Source organism: Bos javanicus, chromosome 5, assembly GCF_032452875.1.
Source record: "Bos javanicus breed banteng chromosome 5, ARS-OSU_banteng_1.0, whole genome shotgun sequence".
NCBI classification, from domain to species: Eukaryota; Metazoa; Chordata; class Mammalia; order Artiodactyla; family Bovidae; genus Bos; species Bos javanicus.
Genome location: NC_083872.1, coordinates 112,625,232 through 112,640,194, shown reverse-complemented (window position 1 = coordinate 112,640,194; position 14,963 = coordinate 112,625,232).

Genomic DNA, 14,963 nt, shown 5'->3' with positions numbered 1-14,963 from the left:
ATTCCCTGGTGGTCCAGTGGTTAGAACTCCAAGATCTCACTGCCAAGGGCCAGAGTTCAACCCCTGGTCAGGGAGCTAAGATCTCAAGGTATGCAAAGTGATCAAAAAATAAGATAAATAAAAAAGAAAACTTCTTTTTTTGAGTTTTTTCCAACCATTCTTAACTCCCAGGCTATGCAAATACAGACAGTGGGCTGCATTTGGCCTTCATGCTGAAATTTGCCAACCCTGCCTGCGTGCTACTTCACTTCAATTGTGTCTCACTCTTTGAGACCCCATGGACTGTAGCCTTCCAGGCTCCTCCGTCCATGGGACTTTCCAGGCAAGAATACTGGAATGGGTTGCCATTTTCTTCTCCAGGGGATCTTCCCGATCCAGGGATCAAATCCATGTCTCTTACATCTCCTGCATTGGCAGGTAGGTTCTTTACCAGTTGAGCTACCTGGGAAGTCCCTGGAACAACATGATGAGAACTGAGTTTTATTTTTTGTTTATCTTTTGGCCATGCTGCATGGCATGTAGAATCCCCAACCAGGGATTGAACCTGTACTCCCTGCATTGGCAACACCTGGTCTTAACCACTGAGTCACCAGGGAAGTCCCAGGAACTGGGCTTTATTTTTATTTAAAAAAAATTTATTTCTTTATATTTTGCTGCAGTGGGTCTCAGTTGCAGCACACGGGATCTTCGATCTTCATTGCAGCATGCAGACTCTATTTGCAGCACGTGAGATCTAGTTCCCTGACCTGGGATTGAACCCGGGCCCCCTGCCCAGGGAGCTCGGAGTTTTAGCCACTGAACCACCAGGGAAGTCCCAGAACTGGATTTTAGAATAATGAGGCAGAGTGGGAGTGAGTAAGCCAAAGAGACTTATCAGAAAGTGATCTCTGAGAGAGGATAAATAACCAGGTACGTGGCAATGAGGATGGAGCTAAGTGAGTGGACTAGGGAGCCTCTGGGCACAGACAGGACTTAGAAAGCTTCCCAGCCACAGCCACTCCAGGAGAGATTCAGTAGACCAGGCGCCTTTCCTCCTCTCCTCGCCACCCCAGAACAAAGCACGATCCCTGAAAGCTAAGGTAATGGGAGTGGGTATCACCACTGATCCACCCAAGCTAGTTCTGGATAGATCCTCCCCAGAACAAATGCCAGGGGCTTTCCACTACCACCAGCCCCCCAACTGTCCAGAGAGTGCTGACCTGTGTTGTGACTGTTGACAAGGTCTTCTTCATTCTCATGGATGCTTTGGATGGACTGAGCGAGGCTTCAAGGCAGAAGGACTTCGCCAGCTAGACCACCAGTGGGGTCAGTGCAGGCAGCTGGTCATGGGAGGCTCTACTTGGAGGGCGAGACACACAGCCCCGCCATCCTGGAAGTAGGTGATAGGTGGGCTGCTGGACCCGCTCAAGCGGTGGGTGTTTCCAACGGTCCCAGGAGTTGTTGGACTTTACAGGAGTAAACTCCTGCTCTTCTCCTGAGTCAGCAAGGCCCCACCAAACTCCTCCTGACTCTCTTTTCCTGCCTCTAACCTCAGATATAATCTCCTCCTCCTACCCCAGGTGATGCCTAACATTTTATCTCTTTGCTTTCCAAACTACTGTTGTTAGATAAATACCATGTCCCTCCCCATCAAAGGGGCTGCCCCTCTAGTCTCAAAACCACTATACCAACATCCCTGATGGTATAGTGGAAATGAATCCGCCTGCCAGTGCGGAGGACATGGGTTCCATCCTGGTCCAGGAAGATTCCACTTGCAGCAGGGCAACTGAGCCCATGAGCCTCAACTACTAAGTCCAAGTGCTGCAACAGCTGAAGCCTGTGTGCCTGGAGCTTGCGCTCCACAAAAAAGAGGAGCCAGCACAATGAGAAGCCCGCACACCACACCTCCAGCAAACCTGTGGGCGGCAAGGAAGACCCAAGATCCAGTTCAGTCAAAAAAAACCTAGCTGGTGCAAATCAAAGCTCTGGCTCTCGGCCACAACACTCGGCATGCTCTCAGCAGGATGGGTGGGCAGACCTCAGATCTCCTTGCCCTCGACATTCTACCCCATCATCCAGACAAAATGCCTACAGTACCGGTGCTGAGAAGGAGGCTCTACTTAGTACTGATAACTTTATCTCTGAGAGAGATGGGAGGAAAAATAAAAGGACCCACATTTTGGGTGAGGGTGGTTGTTGAGCAGCATGGAGGCCCTTCGTTGTTCAGTTGCTCAGTCGTGTCTGACTCTTTGCGACCCCGTGGACTGCAGCACACCAGACTTCCCTGTCCTTCACCATCTCCCGGAGCTTGCTCAAACTCACGTCCATTGAGTCTGTGAAGCCATCCAACCATCTCATCCTCTGTCACTCCCTTCTCCTCCTGCCTTCAATCTTTCCCAGCAAATGTTGTTACTTTGACTTTCATGTAATAAAGTCAAAGTAAGAACATTCAGCACGTGTACCACAGCTACTGAAGCCTTCGCACCTAGAGCCTGTGCTCCACCTCAGATGGGTGTTATTCCCCCAAGGACACTCAGCAGTTCAGCAAGGAATGAATTAAAACAATGATGGAGCCAATCTGGGTGACAATGGACATGAGGATGGGAAAGGCAGGGATGAGCAGTTAAAAGATGGACAGCCAGTAGCTTAGGGGTCCCAAACATGTGTGTGGGCTAATGGCTTAGTCGTGTCTGACTCCTGGCGACCCCATGACTGTAGCCCACCAGGCTCCTCTGTCCATGGGATTCCCCAGACAAGAATACTGGAGTGGGTTGCCATTTCCTTCTCTGGGGGATCTTCCAGACCCAGGGATTGAACCTGGGTCTCCTGTATTGCAGGCAGATTCTTTACCATCTGAGCTATAAGGAAGTCCCAGGAGACTAAAAGGGAGGAAATATAGTTGGAGGTAGAAGTACCAGACTAGGGTGTTTGGAAGGTCTGGTTGCTGTGCTGTTTATTCGCTAAGTCATGTCTGACTCTTTGTGACTCCACAGACTGTAGCCCACCAGGCTCCTCTGTCCATGGGATTCTCCAGGAAAGAATACTGGGGTGGGTTGCCATTTTTCCTCCTCCAGGGGAGCGTTCCAACCCAGGGACTGAACCCACATCTCCTGAATTGGCGGGTGGATTCTTTACCACTAAGCCACCTGGGAAGCGCTAGAAGGTCTGGAAATGGAGCTGCAAGTGACAAGGTTTGGGGCATGACAAGATCAATGGTGGCCAAAGAGCAGATTCTTGGCAGCACAGAGGTCAAGAGCCTGGGGGTTAGATGGGTGGTCTAACCCGTGGATGCAGGATTCACGAAGAAGGCGGGAAGGAATAGAGGTAGAGAGAGGCAGTGAGCCCTGGGGAGGATGAGGAGCACCTGGAAGGAAGGCAGGGGAGTGACTTGAGAGTAGGGACCTCCTCTAAGGGCCTGTGCACCAAAGAGGCGTCCGAGGAAAGGAGAGTGACCGCATCGGGGGAGAGGCGGAGAGGGACAGAGGGGGAGAGGAAACAGGAGCATGGAGGAGACTCACCCCGCCTCTGGCCCTTTGGTCCAGGGAGTCCTGAGGAGAAAACAGTCCCCATTTAAGGACTGAGAGGAAGTGGTGTCCCGGGGAGAGTCAGGCTAGCGGAGAAGACGTGGAGACGGACAGGGTTTTGCAGGCTGTGAGTTCTAGAGTGTGGTGGGAGCATTTGGTTGATCAGGAAGTGCAGGGACTGGACCATATTAGGGGCTACTTGGAGTCACACGAGGTTGAGGGTCCAAGTGGTGAGGGGTGAGCTGGCTTTGGACAGTGTGAAACGTGATGGGCCCATGTCCTCTGCCTGTTCCTTGGACCCCTTCTCTTCTCTCCTGAACTCATTCCCAGTTGCCCTAACCCAGTCCCACACCTGGAACACCATCTGCCAGTGAAGCCCCAGTTACAGCTTCACCCTCAGCCTTTCCGTAGGGTTCCCAGCATGACGGTCTGCTGGACATCTCCACTTATGTAAAAGACCCTCCCAAATGGAAGCTGTGGGACTCTTCCCTGGTGGTCTTCCCAGTGGTTAAGAATCTGCCTTGCAATGCAGGGGGCCTGAGTTGCATCCCTGGTCAGGGAACTAAGATCCCACATGCCTCGGGGCACCTAAGCCTGAGCACCACCCTGGAGAGCCTGCATGACTCAATGAAGATCCCACATGCTACAACTAAGACCTGATGCAGCCAAATATATATATATATATATATATATATATATATATATATATATATATATTTTTTTTTTTTTTGAAATGGAAGAGGTGAACCGACAAGTCCTCTCTTCCCCTAGTAAATGGCACTAGCATTCACCTTGTCACTTAGAACAGAAGCCTACAAGTCACCCTGGAAACCTCTGTTTGCGTTGTCCTGCTCTGTCCAGCATATCACCAACTGCTAAAAGCACCTGCTTCTAAATCCACCTTGTACCCAGCATCACTCGTGGCCTTCATGCTCAGTCCTGGTCCTGTGATGGTTACTCCCTCCTGGTCCCACACAGCGCCCCCATCGCCACATCTGCCCCACTATGGTCTATTCTCATGGAGCACTGAGAGCGAATGTTCTAAAACAAATATCAGAGCAAGTGACTCCCCTCCTTTGGCTTCCCAAGGCCCTGGGATAGAATTCCAAATCCACAACTTCGGAATCTGGCTGCTCTCCGCCTTCACTCCCACCCGCCACACCCCCTCAACTCCCACACCCCAACACACCCCCAACCCCCCCTGGGCTCACCTTGCTGGTTTCACCCTAGCTGTGCCAGCCTCCAGGTTTCACTCAGACACTGTGTCCGGCCCCAGCCTGGGCCTTTGCCTGGAAGACTTGTCCTCACCTTCAGGGCTCTGCTCCAAGGACACCTTCTCCTAGAGGCCCTCCTGATCGTCCTGCCCCAAATTGCCTCTCCCTCCACCCTCCCCCTTATTCTGCCTTGTTTTTCTTCATATGCATTGGAAGATTTCGTGTAAATCAATACTATGCTTATTTGTTCACTTGATGACATTCTCTCTGGGGGAATGATTCAGCTACACCTTTTTCCACCGCTGTATTGCCAGCTTCATTCAAGCTGCTCTCAGCTCATAGTAGAGGCTCAGTAAGTATTTGTTGAATAAATATCTGCTAAAGAAGGCTATTTTATCTGACATGGGATTCAAAAGTTCATTTTGAAAACCAGAGACTGGATATTGCAGTAGCATTGCATGCATTCCTGCCATAGTAATTCACATTCTCCCCCAAGGAGAACTGGGTGGAGGAGAAAGCCCATGTTTCTCAGCATAGTAACGAACGTGTCCTTTTCTTATAAGGCAGGGGCTATGCTCTGCCTTCCATGGCGTTAGCCTCCTTTGTCTCTGAAAAGAAGACACCGACCTCCACTCCTGCCGGTGGATTGCATTTCAGAGTCCAGGGGGGCTGCACATCAGTGTTCAGCTGGCTGAACCCTGGTGAGGGTGAGGGAGACTCTACTTGAACTTGAGGGAGGAAGAAAGGTCATTCCTGTTTGAGAAAATTAATACGGAGTGGGGATGGTAGTTTTCAAGAGAGAAAGAATGTGAATGTGAAAAGGCCTCCAGGAAACAAGGAGCAAGGAAGACTTGTTCTGAAGGTTGATGTCACTGGGGAGCTGGGGAGAGTCTCTCGAGGGAGAAAGTGGCTCCAGGCAGTGATAAGATCAGTCTGGGTCAAAAAAGATCCTGAGAGGATGGATTGGAGGAGGCAGAGCAGATGCAGAGAAACCAGAGAAGCTGTTGGTGAGTGTCTAAGAGGTGATGGTGCTATAGACCGGGTCGGGGAGATGGAGAGAGATGCATGGATTTGACAGGACTGCAAGGAGATCCAACCAGTCCACCCTAAAGGAAATCAGTCCTGAATATTCATTGGAAGGACTGATGTTGAAGCTGAAACTCCAATACTTTGGCCACGTGACGTGAAGAACTGACTCACTGGAAAAGACCCTGATGCTGGGAAAGATTGAAGGCAGGAGGAGAAGGGGGTGGCAGAGGATGAGATGGTTGGATGACATTATCTACTCAATGGACACGAATTTGAGTAAACTCTGGGAGTTGGTGATGGACAGGGAGGCCTGGCATGCTGCAGTCCATGGGGTTACAAAGAGTCGGACACAACTGAGTGACTGAACTGAACTGAACTAAGAGGTTAAGCTGATGGAGCTTGGCGATAAGTCAAATATAGATGAGGGAAAAGGAAGATGGAAGGAGATGCCCACAGGGAGTTCCCTTGTGGTCTAGTCCTTAGGATTCCAGGCTTTCACTGCCGTGACCCAAGTTCAGTCTCTGTTCAGGGAACTGAGATCCTGCAACTGAGCTGGCCAAAAAAAAAAGAAAAAAATTAGAGACAGATATCCATATTTCTTGGTGGTGGTTTAGTCTCTAAGTTGTATTCGACTCTTTTTGCTACCCCATGGACTGTAGCCCATCAGGCTCCTCTGTCCATGTACTTCTCCAGGCAAAAATACTGGAGTGGGTTGCCATTTCCTTCTCCAGGGGATCTTCCCAACCCAGGGATCGAACCCATGTCTGCTGCTTCTCCTGCATTGGCAGGCGGATTCTTGACCGACTGAGCCAACAGGGAAGCCCTCTCTTTGTTACCGGAGCCTAGATAGTCATGGTGCCATTTATGTGATGAGGAAGACTTCACAGGAAGAGGCAGAGGGAGAAGGACAGACGCTGAACCAGAGAGCAGGAGGGAAATCTGGGGAGTTTGGCATTACAGGAGTCAGTGCAGGTACCAGAACTGAAGTTACAGTGTGTGATGGGCCGAGAGCAAACTTTGCCATACATATATATTCGTCATTGAAAATGTAGAAGATCTTGGAAGAAACAGGAATGACCAACAACTCAACAGAAAACCAGGCAGTTGGGACTTCCCTGGTGGTCCAGTGGTTAAGAATCTGCCTTGCAATGCAGGGAACTCAGGTTCGATCCCTGGTCGAGGAACTGAGATCCCACATGCTGGGAGCAACTATTGAAGCCCATGTGCCCCAAGGAAAGGCCCCTCTTGCTGCAACTAAGACCTGACACAGCCGTAAGCAAATAAATTTTTTAAAAAGAGATAAAATGATTGAGACTTCGTGCAAGTGCACACTTGCCTTTGACTGTGTGCCCTTGGGCAAGACTCTTAAACACTCTGAGCCCCAATATCCTCATTTCCAAAGGGGGATCCTGATGAACAATCATGATTGCTCAGCGTCAGAGAGGGATACGGATGAACAATCTGGGAGACCTGGGACTGAAAAAGGAGTCAGAAATGGTTCGTGTGAACCAGTTGTTATGTTTTATTCTTTGGACCTCAGAAATAGGGGCTGGGAGAAGGTCAGGGCCTGTGGTCAGGGCAGCCAGCTTTGGAGGCCCAGGTCTGATGAGCTGGGGTGTGTGGAGAGCCCCGCCCAGTCAAGGCGGTGACACCAGGGACCATCCAAGCTTCTCTGGAGGACTGGTTAAGTGCAAGACTTCCACAGAGACTTGGGCAGCAGAGTGACACAGAAACCCGGAGATGCACAGAGATTAAAGGCAAGAGTAGAAGTCTGCTGCAGAGGAAGCTCTGAGCAGGCAAGACTGACGAAGCAGTAAGGGCTGAGAGGCAGCTAGCTGATGATGGTAGTTGAAGAGGCTGCTGGTACCCTGCCCCATCACCCCTTGGTCCTTTTTATTTTACCTGCAGATACAGGAGATGCTTCTCTGCATGCAGTTTTGTTTTGTTTTATTTATTTATTTGGCCATGCTGTGTGACATGTGGGATCGTGGTTCCCTGAGCAGGGATCAAACCCATACCCCCTGCAGTGAAAGCGGCCAGGGATGTCCCTGCATGCAGTCTTTACCTCCAGCACTCAGTACTCAGCCCTTTGTTCCGGGCAGCCCAGAAGGGCCGGAGACGTGAACCGTCTAGGGCGGTGGGAGTGGGCGGACACACCCCCGCGAGCACGGCGCTGAGAGCTCGGCGAGGCTCCTCCCAGTGAGGCGGAGCCCCGCTGCCCACAGGCGCGTCCTCATTTTCTCCTTTCACTTTCCGTTTCACTTTCCCTTTCCCTTGCTGCGCTTCCGGGAATCGCCTCCGAAATAAGCTCTGGAGTTCTTGTCTCAGGGTCTTCTTTGGGGGCATGTGAATTCAGACAGTAGCGCTGCAGAAACAGATGTGGCTTCCCAGTGTCTCAGTGGTAAAGAATCTGCCTCCCAATGCAGGCGACACAGGTTCGATCCCTGGATCCCCGTGGAGCAACTAAGCCCAGTGCACCACTATTACTGAAGCCCAGGTGCTAGAGCCTGTGGTCTGCAACAAGAGAAGCCCGCGCACTGCACCTCGATAGCATTTCCCACCCTCTCGCCACGGCAGTGACTAGAGAAAAACCTGAACAACATGGAAGACACAGCACAGCCAAAAATGAAGAAATAATTTTTTTAAATGGGTAAAGGATTTGAATGGGCATTTTGCCAAAGGCATACACATAGCCAATAAGCCAAACTGAATGACTGATGATGTTCAGCACATTTTCAGCTCTGGGAGCTGGTGATGGACAGGGAGGCCTGGTGTGCTGCAGTCCATGGGGTCGCACAGTCAGACATAACTGAGCCACTGAACTGAACTAAACTGAAATCAAAACTACAATGAGATATTGTATATACAATTTTTTTTTTTTTTTTAAAAAGGGACTCAAGTGACCTGCCCAAGGTCTCATGGCTCCTTGGTGGTGGGCCAGGAGGGGACCCAGGTTTATCTCTTTCTAAGACCGCCTCCTCTCTACTCGCCCACGTAGCCTCTTCTACAGAAAGGCTAGTGTAAGGGAAACACAAGATAACGGAGTGAAAGCCCTTTGTAAATGCTTAAGGGCTGCACAAACATCAGGCCTTATCAATCAGGGAACATGGGGAACTCCTTGGTCAGGGAACGAGATACCACAGGCTGGCAACTAAGTCCTGGAGGAGCCAAATAAATAAATAAATAATAGATAAATAAAGTACTAAAAGAGAAAAAATAAATTACTTCTTTAAAAAAAAAATCAGAGAATATGGCTGTTTTCCCAAGCACCAATCTAATGAACAGCATTATTATTATTACTGATTTGTACATTCTACTCTGACCTTCAATATATTAAGAACTGAGCTTCTAAAAAAACAAAGCAGGGACTTCCCTGGTGGTTCAGTGGTTAAGACTTTGCCTTCCAAAAAAAAAAGACTTTGCCTTCCTTTAATGCAAGGGATGTGAGTTGAATGCCTGGTCGGGGAGGTAAGATTCTACATTTCACCCAAAAAAACAAAACATAAAACCGAAACAATATAGTAACAAGTTCAATAAAGACTTTAAAAGATAAATTAAGAAACAAAGCGAACACACAAAAAACTAACAGGTCTCATCTTCACTCTGTTTCTAAAGGTTGTATCTGGCCACAGTTTAAAAGAAAAAGACTGACAACTCTGGGTATGGATGGCAGCACACTGAGGGGCCAGGCTTCTGGAAGGGGTAGGGTGAGGTGGAGTCATCATCATCAGAGACCAAGAGAGAGGGTGAGTCGAATCCCCTGGGTGAGGCGGGGCAGGTAGAGCTCAGCGCCAACTGTGGGCCTTGGGATGAGCACACCAGCTTTTGCATCAGACCAACCTGCAGTGCTGGAGATCTGGGTTCAATCCTTGGGTTGGGAAGATCCCCTGGAGATGGCAATGGCCACCCACTCTAGTATTCTTGCCTGAAGAATCCCAAGGAAAAGGATTCTGAAGAGCTACAGTCCACGGGGTCACAAAGATTTGAACACAACTGAGTGATTAACACTTTCACTTTCAACCTCAGTTTAAAATCTGCCTCTGCCATTACCTACGGTGAGAATTTATACAGTCACTTAAGCTCCCTGAGCCTCAGTTTCTTAATCTGTAACATGGACTAGCAACAGCACTAATCTTGTAGATTCTACTTTTGTGAAGACTCAGTGGATGATAAAGTTCTCATTGATGCCTGGCAAGTCATCAACAGTAATGAATAATAATAATGGTAAATGTAGACATCAACAATAATTACCAAACCCTTAGACTTTAAAAAGATAACATTAATTTCAAAGTGAACCATAGCTATTACAAGGATCAGAAAACTACATCTCCACCGTCAGTTTAATACTCTTTCCCAATAGACCACCAAACCTGGATCACAGTTGATTTGGTCAGCTTAAGTTAAATAAATGAGAGAGTCGATTGATCTCGCAGTCCTGTGTTTATTTCCTCATGCAGCAAAGGTACCTTGGTAGGTGCTGGAGATTCAGGGGTGAATAAGACAGGTGAGGTTTCTGTTCTGAAATTTCAGAACCAGGTAAAACAAGTGATCACATAAGGGACCAAGAGGATTTTAATAGCACCAAGTACTGTGTAGACAATAAAATGGGTTGATGTGATAGAATGAATGGGTGGCAGGGAAGTCCTGCTTAGGCAGTGGCAATTAAGGGGAGCTCTGAGACTTGAAGCCAGTCGTGCTGAGAAGTGGGGGAGCCCCAGGCCAAGGTCCTGGCTCCCTTGGGGCAGAGAAGTGGGGGTCAGGAAGGTGGTTGGAGCTCTGTGAATACCAGAGGGAATGACATTCTTAGATGTGGGAAGGCAGGAGGGGTCAGCTCACCTGAGAAGGAGTTGCTGTGGGTGAGAAGTTTCAATTTAAGTTCAATGGGAAAGCCAAGGAAGAACGTCTTAAAGTTAATCAGATGATGCAGATATTTAAAGCAGGACTTCCCTGGTGGTCCAGTGGTGGAGGGTCTGGCTGCCAGTGTGAGGGACATGGGTTTGATCCCTGGTCTGGGAGGATGTCACATGCCACAGGGCAACTGAGCTGGTGTACCACAACTAGAGCTGGTGTTCTGGAATCCTAACTCTAGAGCCTGAGTTCTGAAATGAGAAGCCAGAGCACTGCAGCTTGAGAGTAATCCTTGCTCGCCACAACTAGAGAAAGCATGCCATAAATACATATATAAATAATAAAATCCAACAAAACAAACATATAAAGCACACAAAGATTTCCAAAGGGAGGTTGGCTTTGTCAATGTCTGTTACTAGTCAAAGTCTATTAGCCACGGCTGCTTATTCTGCAGGGAGTAGGGATGGGCCCTGCTTACTTTTGACTCAGTGAGGCTCAGGTTTTAGGCTGCTGAGATTAAGCCCCTTTAGAAGTCAACATATTATTTATTTGGATGTATTAATGCCATTAATCCCTTCCCAGTCCTTTCTTGCTTGCCTGGGATCCACTTTTCCTCTGTCTGCCCATCTGTAATCCCAGCTCTGCTCTCTTCGATGTTAATCTCAGCAGGTGGTCTAATTTTCTTTATTTCTCACTTTTCATGGTATCCCTTATACCTATTTTTAAAGATAAGGCTCCTAAGCTCAGAACCTTGTTCAGAGTCACCTCGTGTTGGTAGCAGAGCCAGGCTTTTAGCTTAAACTCATTTGACCCCTCGCTATGGGAAGGCAGTGGAGATCAAGAAGGCCTTAGGGAGAAATTTGAGTAGTACTGTGAAAATACAGATAATGCTGTATACTCAGGAGGATGGGATATAACAAAGGAAGATATAATGACAGCAGAGAGGAGCTTGGCAACTCAGATAAAGCAAGGAGAGAGACAGGCTCCTGAGCTTTATAGCATCTGCCATCTTTATAGGAACACCCAGCGGGTAAGCAATGAAGAGTAGGGTTGTCAGTTCAGGGAGCTGAACATAGTCTCAGGTGTCTCCAAGATGTGCTGGGTTGGGAGTGGAGACAAGGAACCCAGCCACTGACTTTGTTCAGAAGCAAAGATCTGAGAGAGGCAGTGGTTAGGAAGATCAGATGAGGTTGTATATATGAGAACATGATGGAAATCGTGAATTTTGAGGATCATGCTTCCGCAGTTTGAGTCACTGATCTTGGTAAGTGGAGCCTTCTGGAGTCTGAAGACAACTTAGCATCTTGGTGGGGTTAGGGGGGCGGAATTCTTCTTTTTCTTATTTTATTTTTTAAAAAATTATTTTAAATTTCTTTTACTTTTGGTTGGCTGGGTCTTTGTTGCTGCTCAGGCTTTCTCTCTACTTGTGGTGAGCGGGGGCTACTGTCCAGCTGTGGTGCTCGGGCTTCTCCTTGTGTGGCTTCTCTTGTTTCAGAGTTCTAGGCACGTGGGCTTCATGGCTCTAGGCACCCGGGTTTCAGGGTTCTAGGCACGTGGGCTTCAGGGTTCTAGGCACGTGGGCTTCAGAGTTCTAGGCACGTGGGCTTCAGAGTTCTAGGCACGTGGGCTTCAGAGCTCTAGGCACGTGGGCTTCAGGGCCCTAGGCACGTGGGCTTCAGAGTTCTAGGCACGTGGGCTTCAGTAGTTGTAGCTGCCAGATGCTACAGCATACTTGTGGCTCTTGGACTTAGTTGCTCTGCGGCACGTGGGATATTCCTGGACTGGGGATCAAACCTGAGCCTCTTGAATTGTCAGGCCAATTTTTTTTTTTCAGCACTGAGCCACAAGGGAAGCCCCCCTTTTCCTTATTATTTCCCCTTTAAATGCAAGAGGAAACATAGCAAAAAACAAACAAAACATGGTGATAAATGATCCACAATTTAATATACCTAACAGCAATCTCATTTTGCATATTATCTATGTTTTTTACTGGAGTATATTGTCAAATATGCTACATGGGCAGTCACAATGCCCATAATAATTCTATTTCCTTTTGGCATCACATAATAAATGCTTTTACGCATTTCTTATCAGTTTTCACAATTAAAGAAAATATTCTACCCTATTAAAGTTCCATCTTACAATTAGTATTCCATTTGATTAGTGTTAGAGCATGTCTACATGTTTATTTCTAGGCAGTTGTATTTTTGTGAAGTTTTGAAATTCGGTGAGATTTAAACATTAGTGGTGTAAAGAAAGAAATTGTTGGCAAATGTATGCTCCTTCATCTTTGCCTTGTTCCCCAACAATTTTGAATGAATGAAGATGCCTTCTGCAGACTCTTGAGAATACAGCTCAGAAGAGTCAGAGAACGTGAGTTTGTTGAAGGGGCAAAATCTTTAGATGACATAAAACTGGACCTTCTGGATTATTCTTTTCTTTTTTTTTTAATGTGGGTTATTTTATTTTATTTATTTATTTTTTTAAATTTTATTTTATTTTTAAACTTTATAATATTGTATTGGTTTTGCCAGATATTGAAATGAATCTGCCACAGGTATACATGTGTTCCCCATCCTGAACCCTCCTCCCTCCTCCCTCCCCATACCATCCCTCTGGGTCGTCCCAGTGCACCAGCCCCAAGCATCCAGTATCGTGCATCGAACCTGGACTGGCGACTCGTTTCATACATGATATTATACATGTTTCAATGTCATTCTCCCAAATCTTCCCACCCTCTCCCTCTCCCACAGAGTCCATAAGACTGTTCTATACATCAGTGTCTCTTTTGCTGTCTCGTATACAGGGTTATTGTTACCATCTTTCTAAATTCCATATATATGCGTTAGTATACTGTATTGGTGTTTTTCTTTCTGGCTTACTTCACTCAGTATAATAGGCTCCAGTTTCATCCACCTCATTAGAACTGATTCAAATGTATTCTTTTTAATGGCTGAGTAATACTCCATATGTATGTATATGTACCATAGCTTTCTTATCCATTCATCTGCTGATGGACATCTAGGTTGTTTCCATGTCCTGGCTATTATAAACAGTGCTGCGATGAACATTGGGGTACACGTGTCTCTTCCCCTTCTGGTTTCCTCAGTGTGTATGCCCAGCAGTGGGATTGCTGGATCATAAGACAGTTCTATTTCCAGTTTTTTAAGGAATCTCCACACTGTTCTCCAGAGTGGCTGTACTAGTTTGAATTCCCACCAACAGTGTAAGAAGGTTCCCTTTTCCCCACACCCTCTCCAGCATTTATTGCTTGTAGACTTTTGGATCGCAGCCATTCTGACTGGCAATGTGGGTTATTTTAAAAGTCTAATTGAATTTGTTGCATTACTCTTTTTGTTTTATGTTTTGATTTTTTGACCTCGAGGGGTCAAACCTGTACCTCCCACACTGTAAGGTGAAGACTTAACCACTGGACTAATAAACCAAGGGAAGTCCTTGGGTTATTCTTTCATGATACTTTTTATCATGTGCATGAAGTGAAGTGAAGTGGAAGTCGCTCAGTCGTGTCCAACTCTGCGACCCCATGGACTGCATAGTCAATGGAATTCTCCAGGCCAGAATACTGGAGTGGGTAGCCTTTCCCTTTTCCAGGGGATCTTCTCAACCCAGGATCAAACCCGGGTCTCCTGCATTGCAGGCGGATTCTTTACCAGCTGAGCCACAAGGGAAACCCAAGGAATACTGGAGTGGGTAGCCTATCCCTTCTCCAGGGGATCTTCCTGACCCAGGAATTGAAGCAGGGTCTCCTGCATCGCAGGTGGATTCTTTACCAACTGAGCTATGAGGGAAGCCCCATGCATTCGTGCTAAGTTGCTTCAGTCCTGTCTGACTCTTTGTGACCCCATGGACTGTGGCCCGCCAGGCTCCTCTGTCCACGGGATTCTCCAGGCAAGAATACTGGGATGGGTTGCTATTTCCTTCTGCAGGGGGTCTTCCCGACCCAGGGACCGAACCTGCATCTTTTAAGTCTCCTGCATTGACAGGAGGGTTATTTATCTCTAACATCACCTGGGAAGCCACTTTCTATTATAAGGGCTCCTAAATCTTGTAGGTGAAGGGAATAAGGGACACACTTCAACAATCCAGATGATGATCAAGGCCTGAATAGTGGAGACAGAGTGGACAAAAGTGGATTTGAGAGATGCAAAATTGAAGTATAATAGATAGGACACAGTATACACATGGATATTTGGGATGAGGGTTGAGGTGACATTAAAGATGAGTTTAATGTTTCTAGACTGTTTGTTTGGATATCAGTGTCTCTGAGCAAGATAGAGGCTATCACTTCCAGAAGGAGTTTGTTTGGCAGAACATAGAATAATTATCAAGGCATCTGAAAATAGTTCCA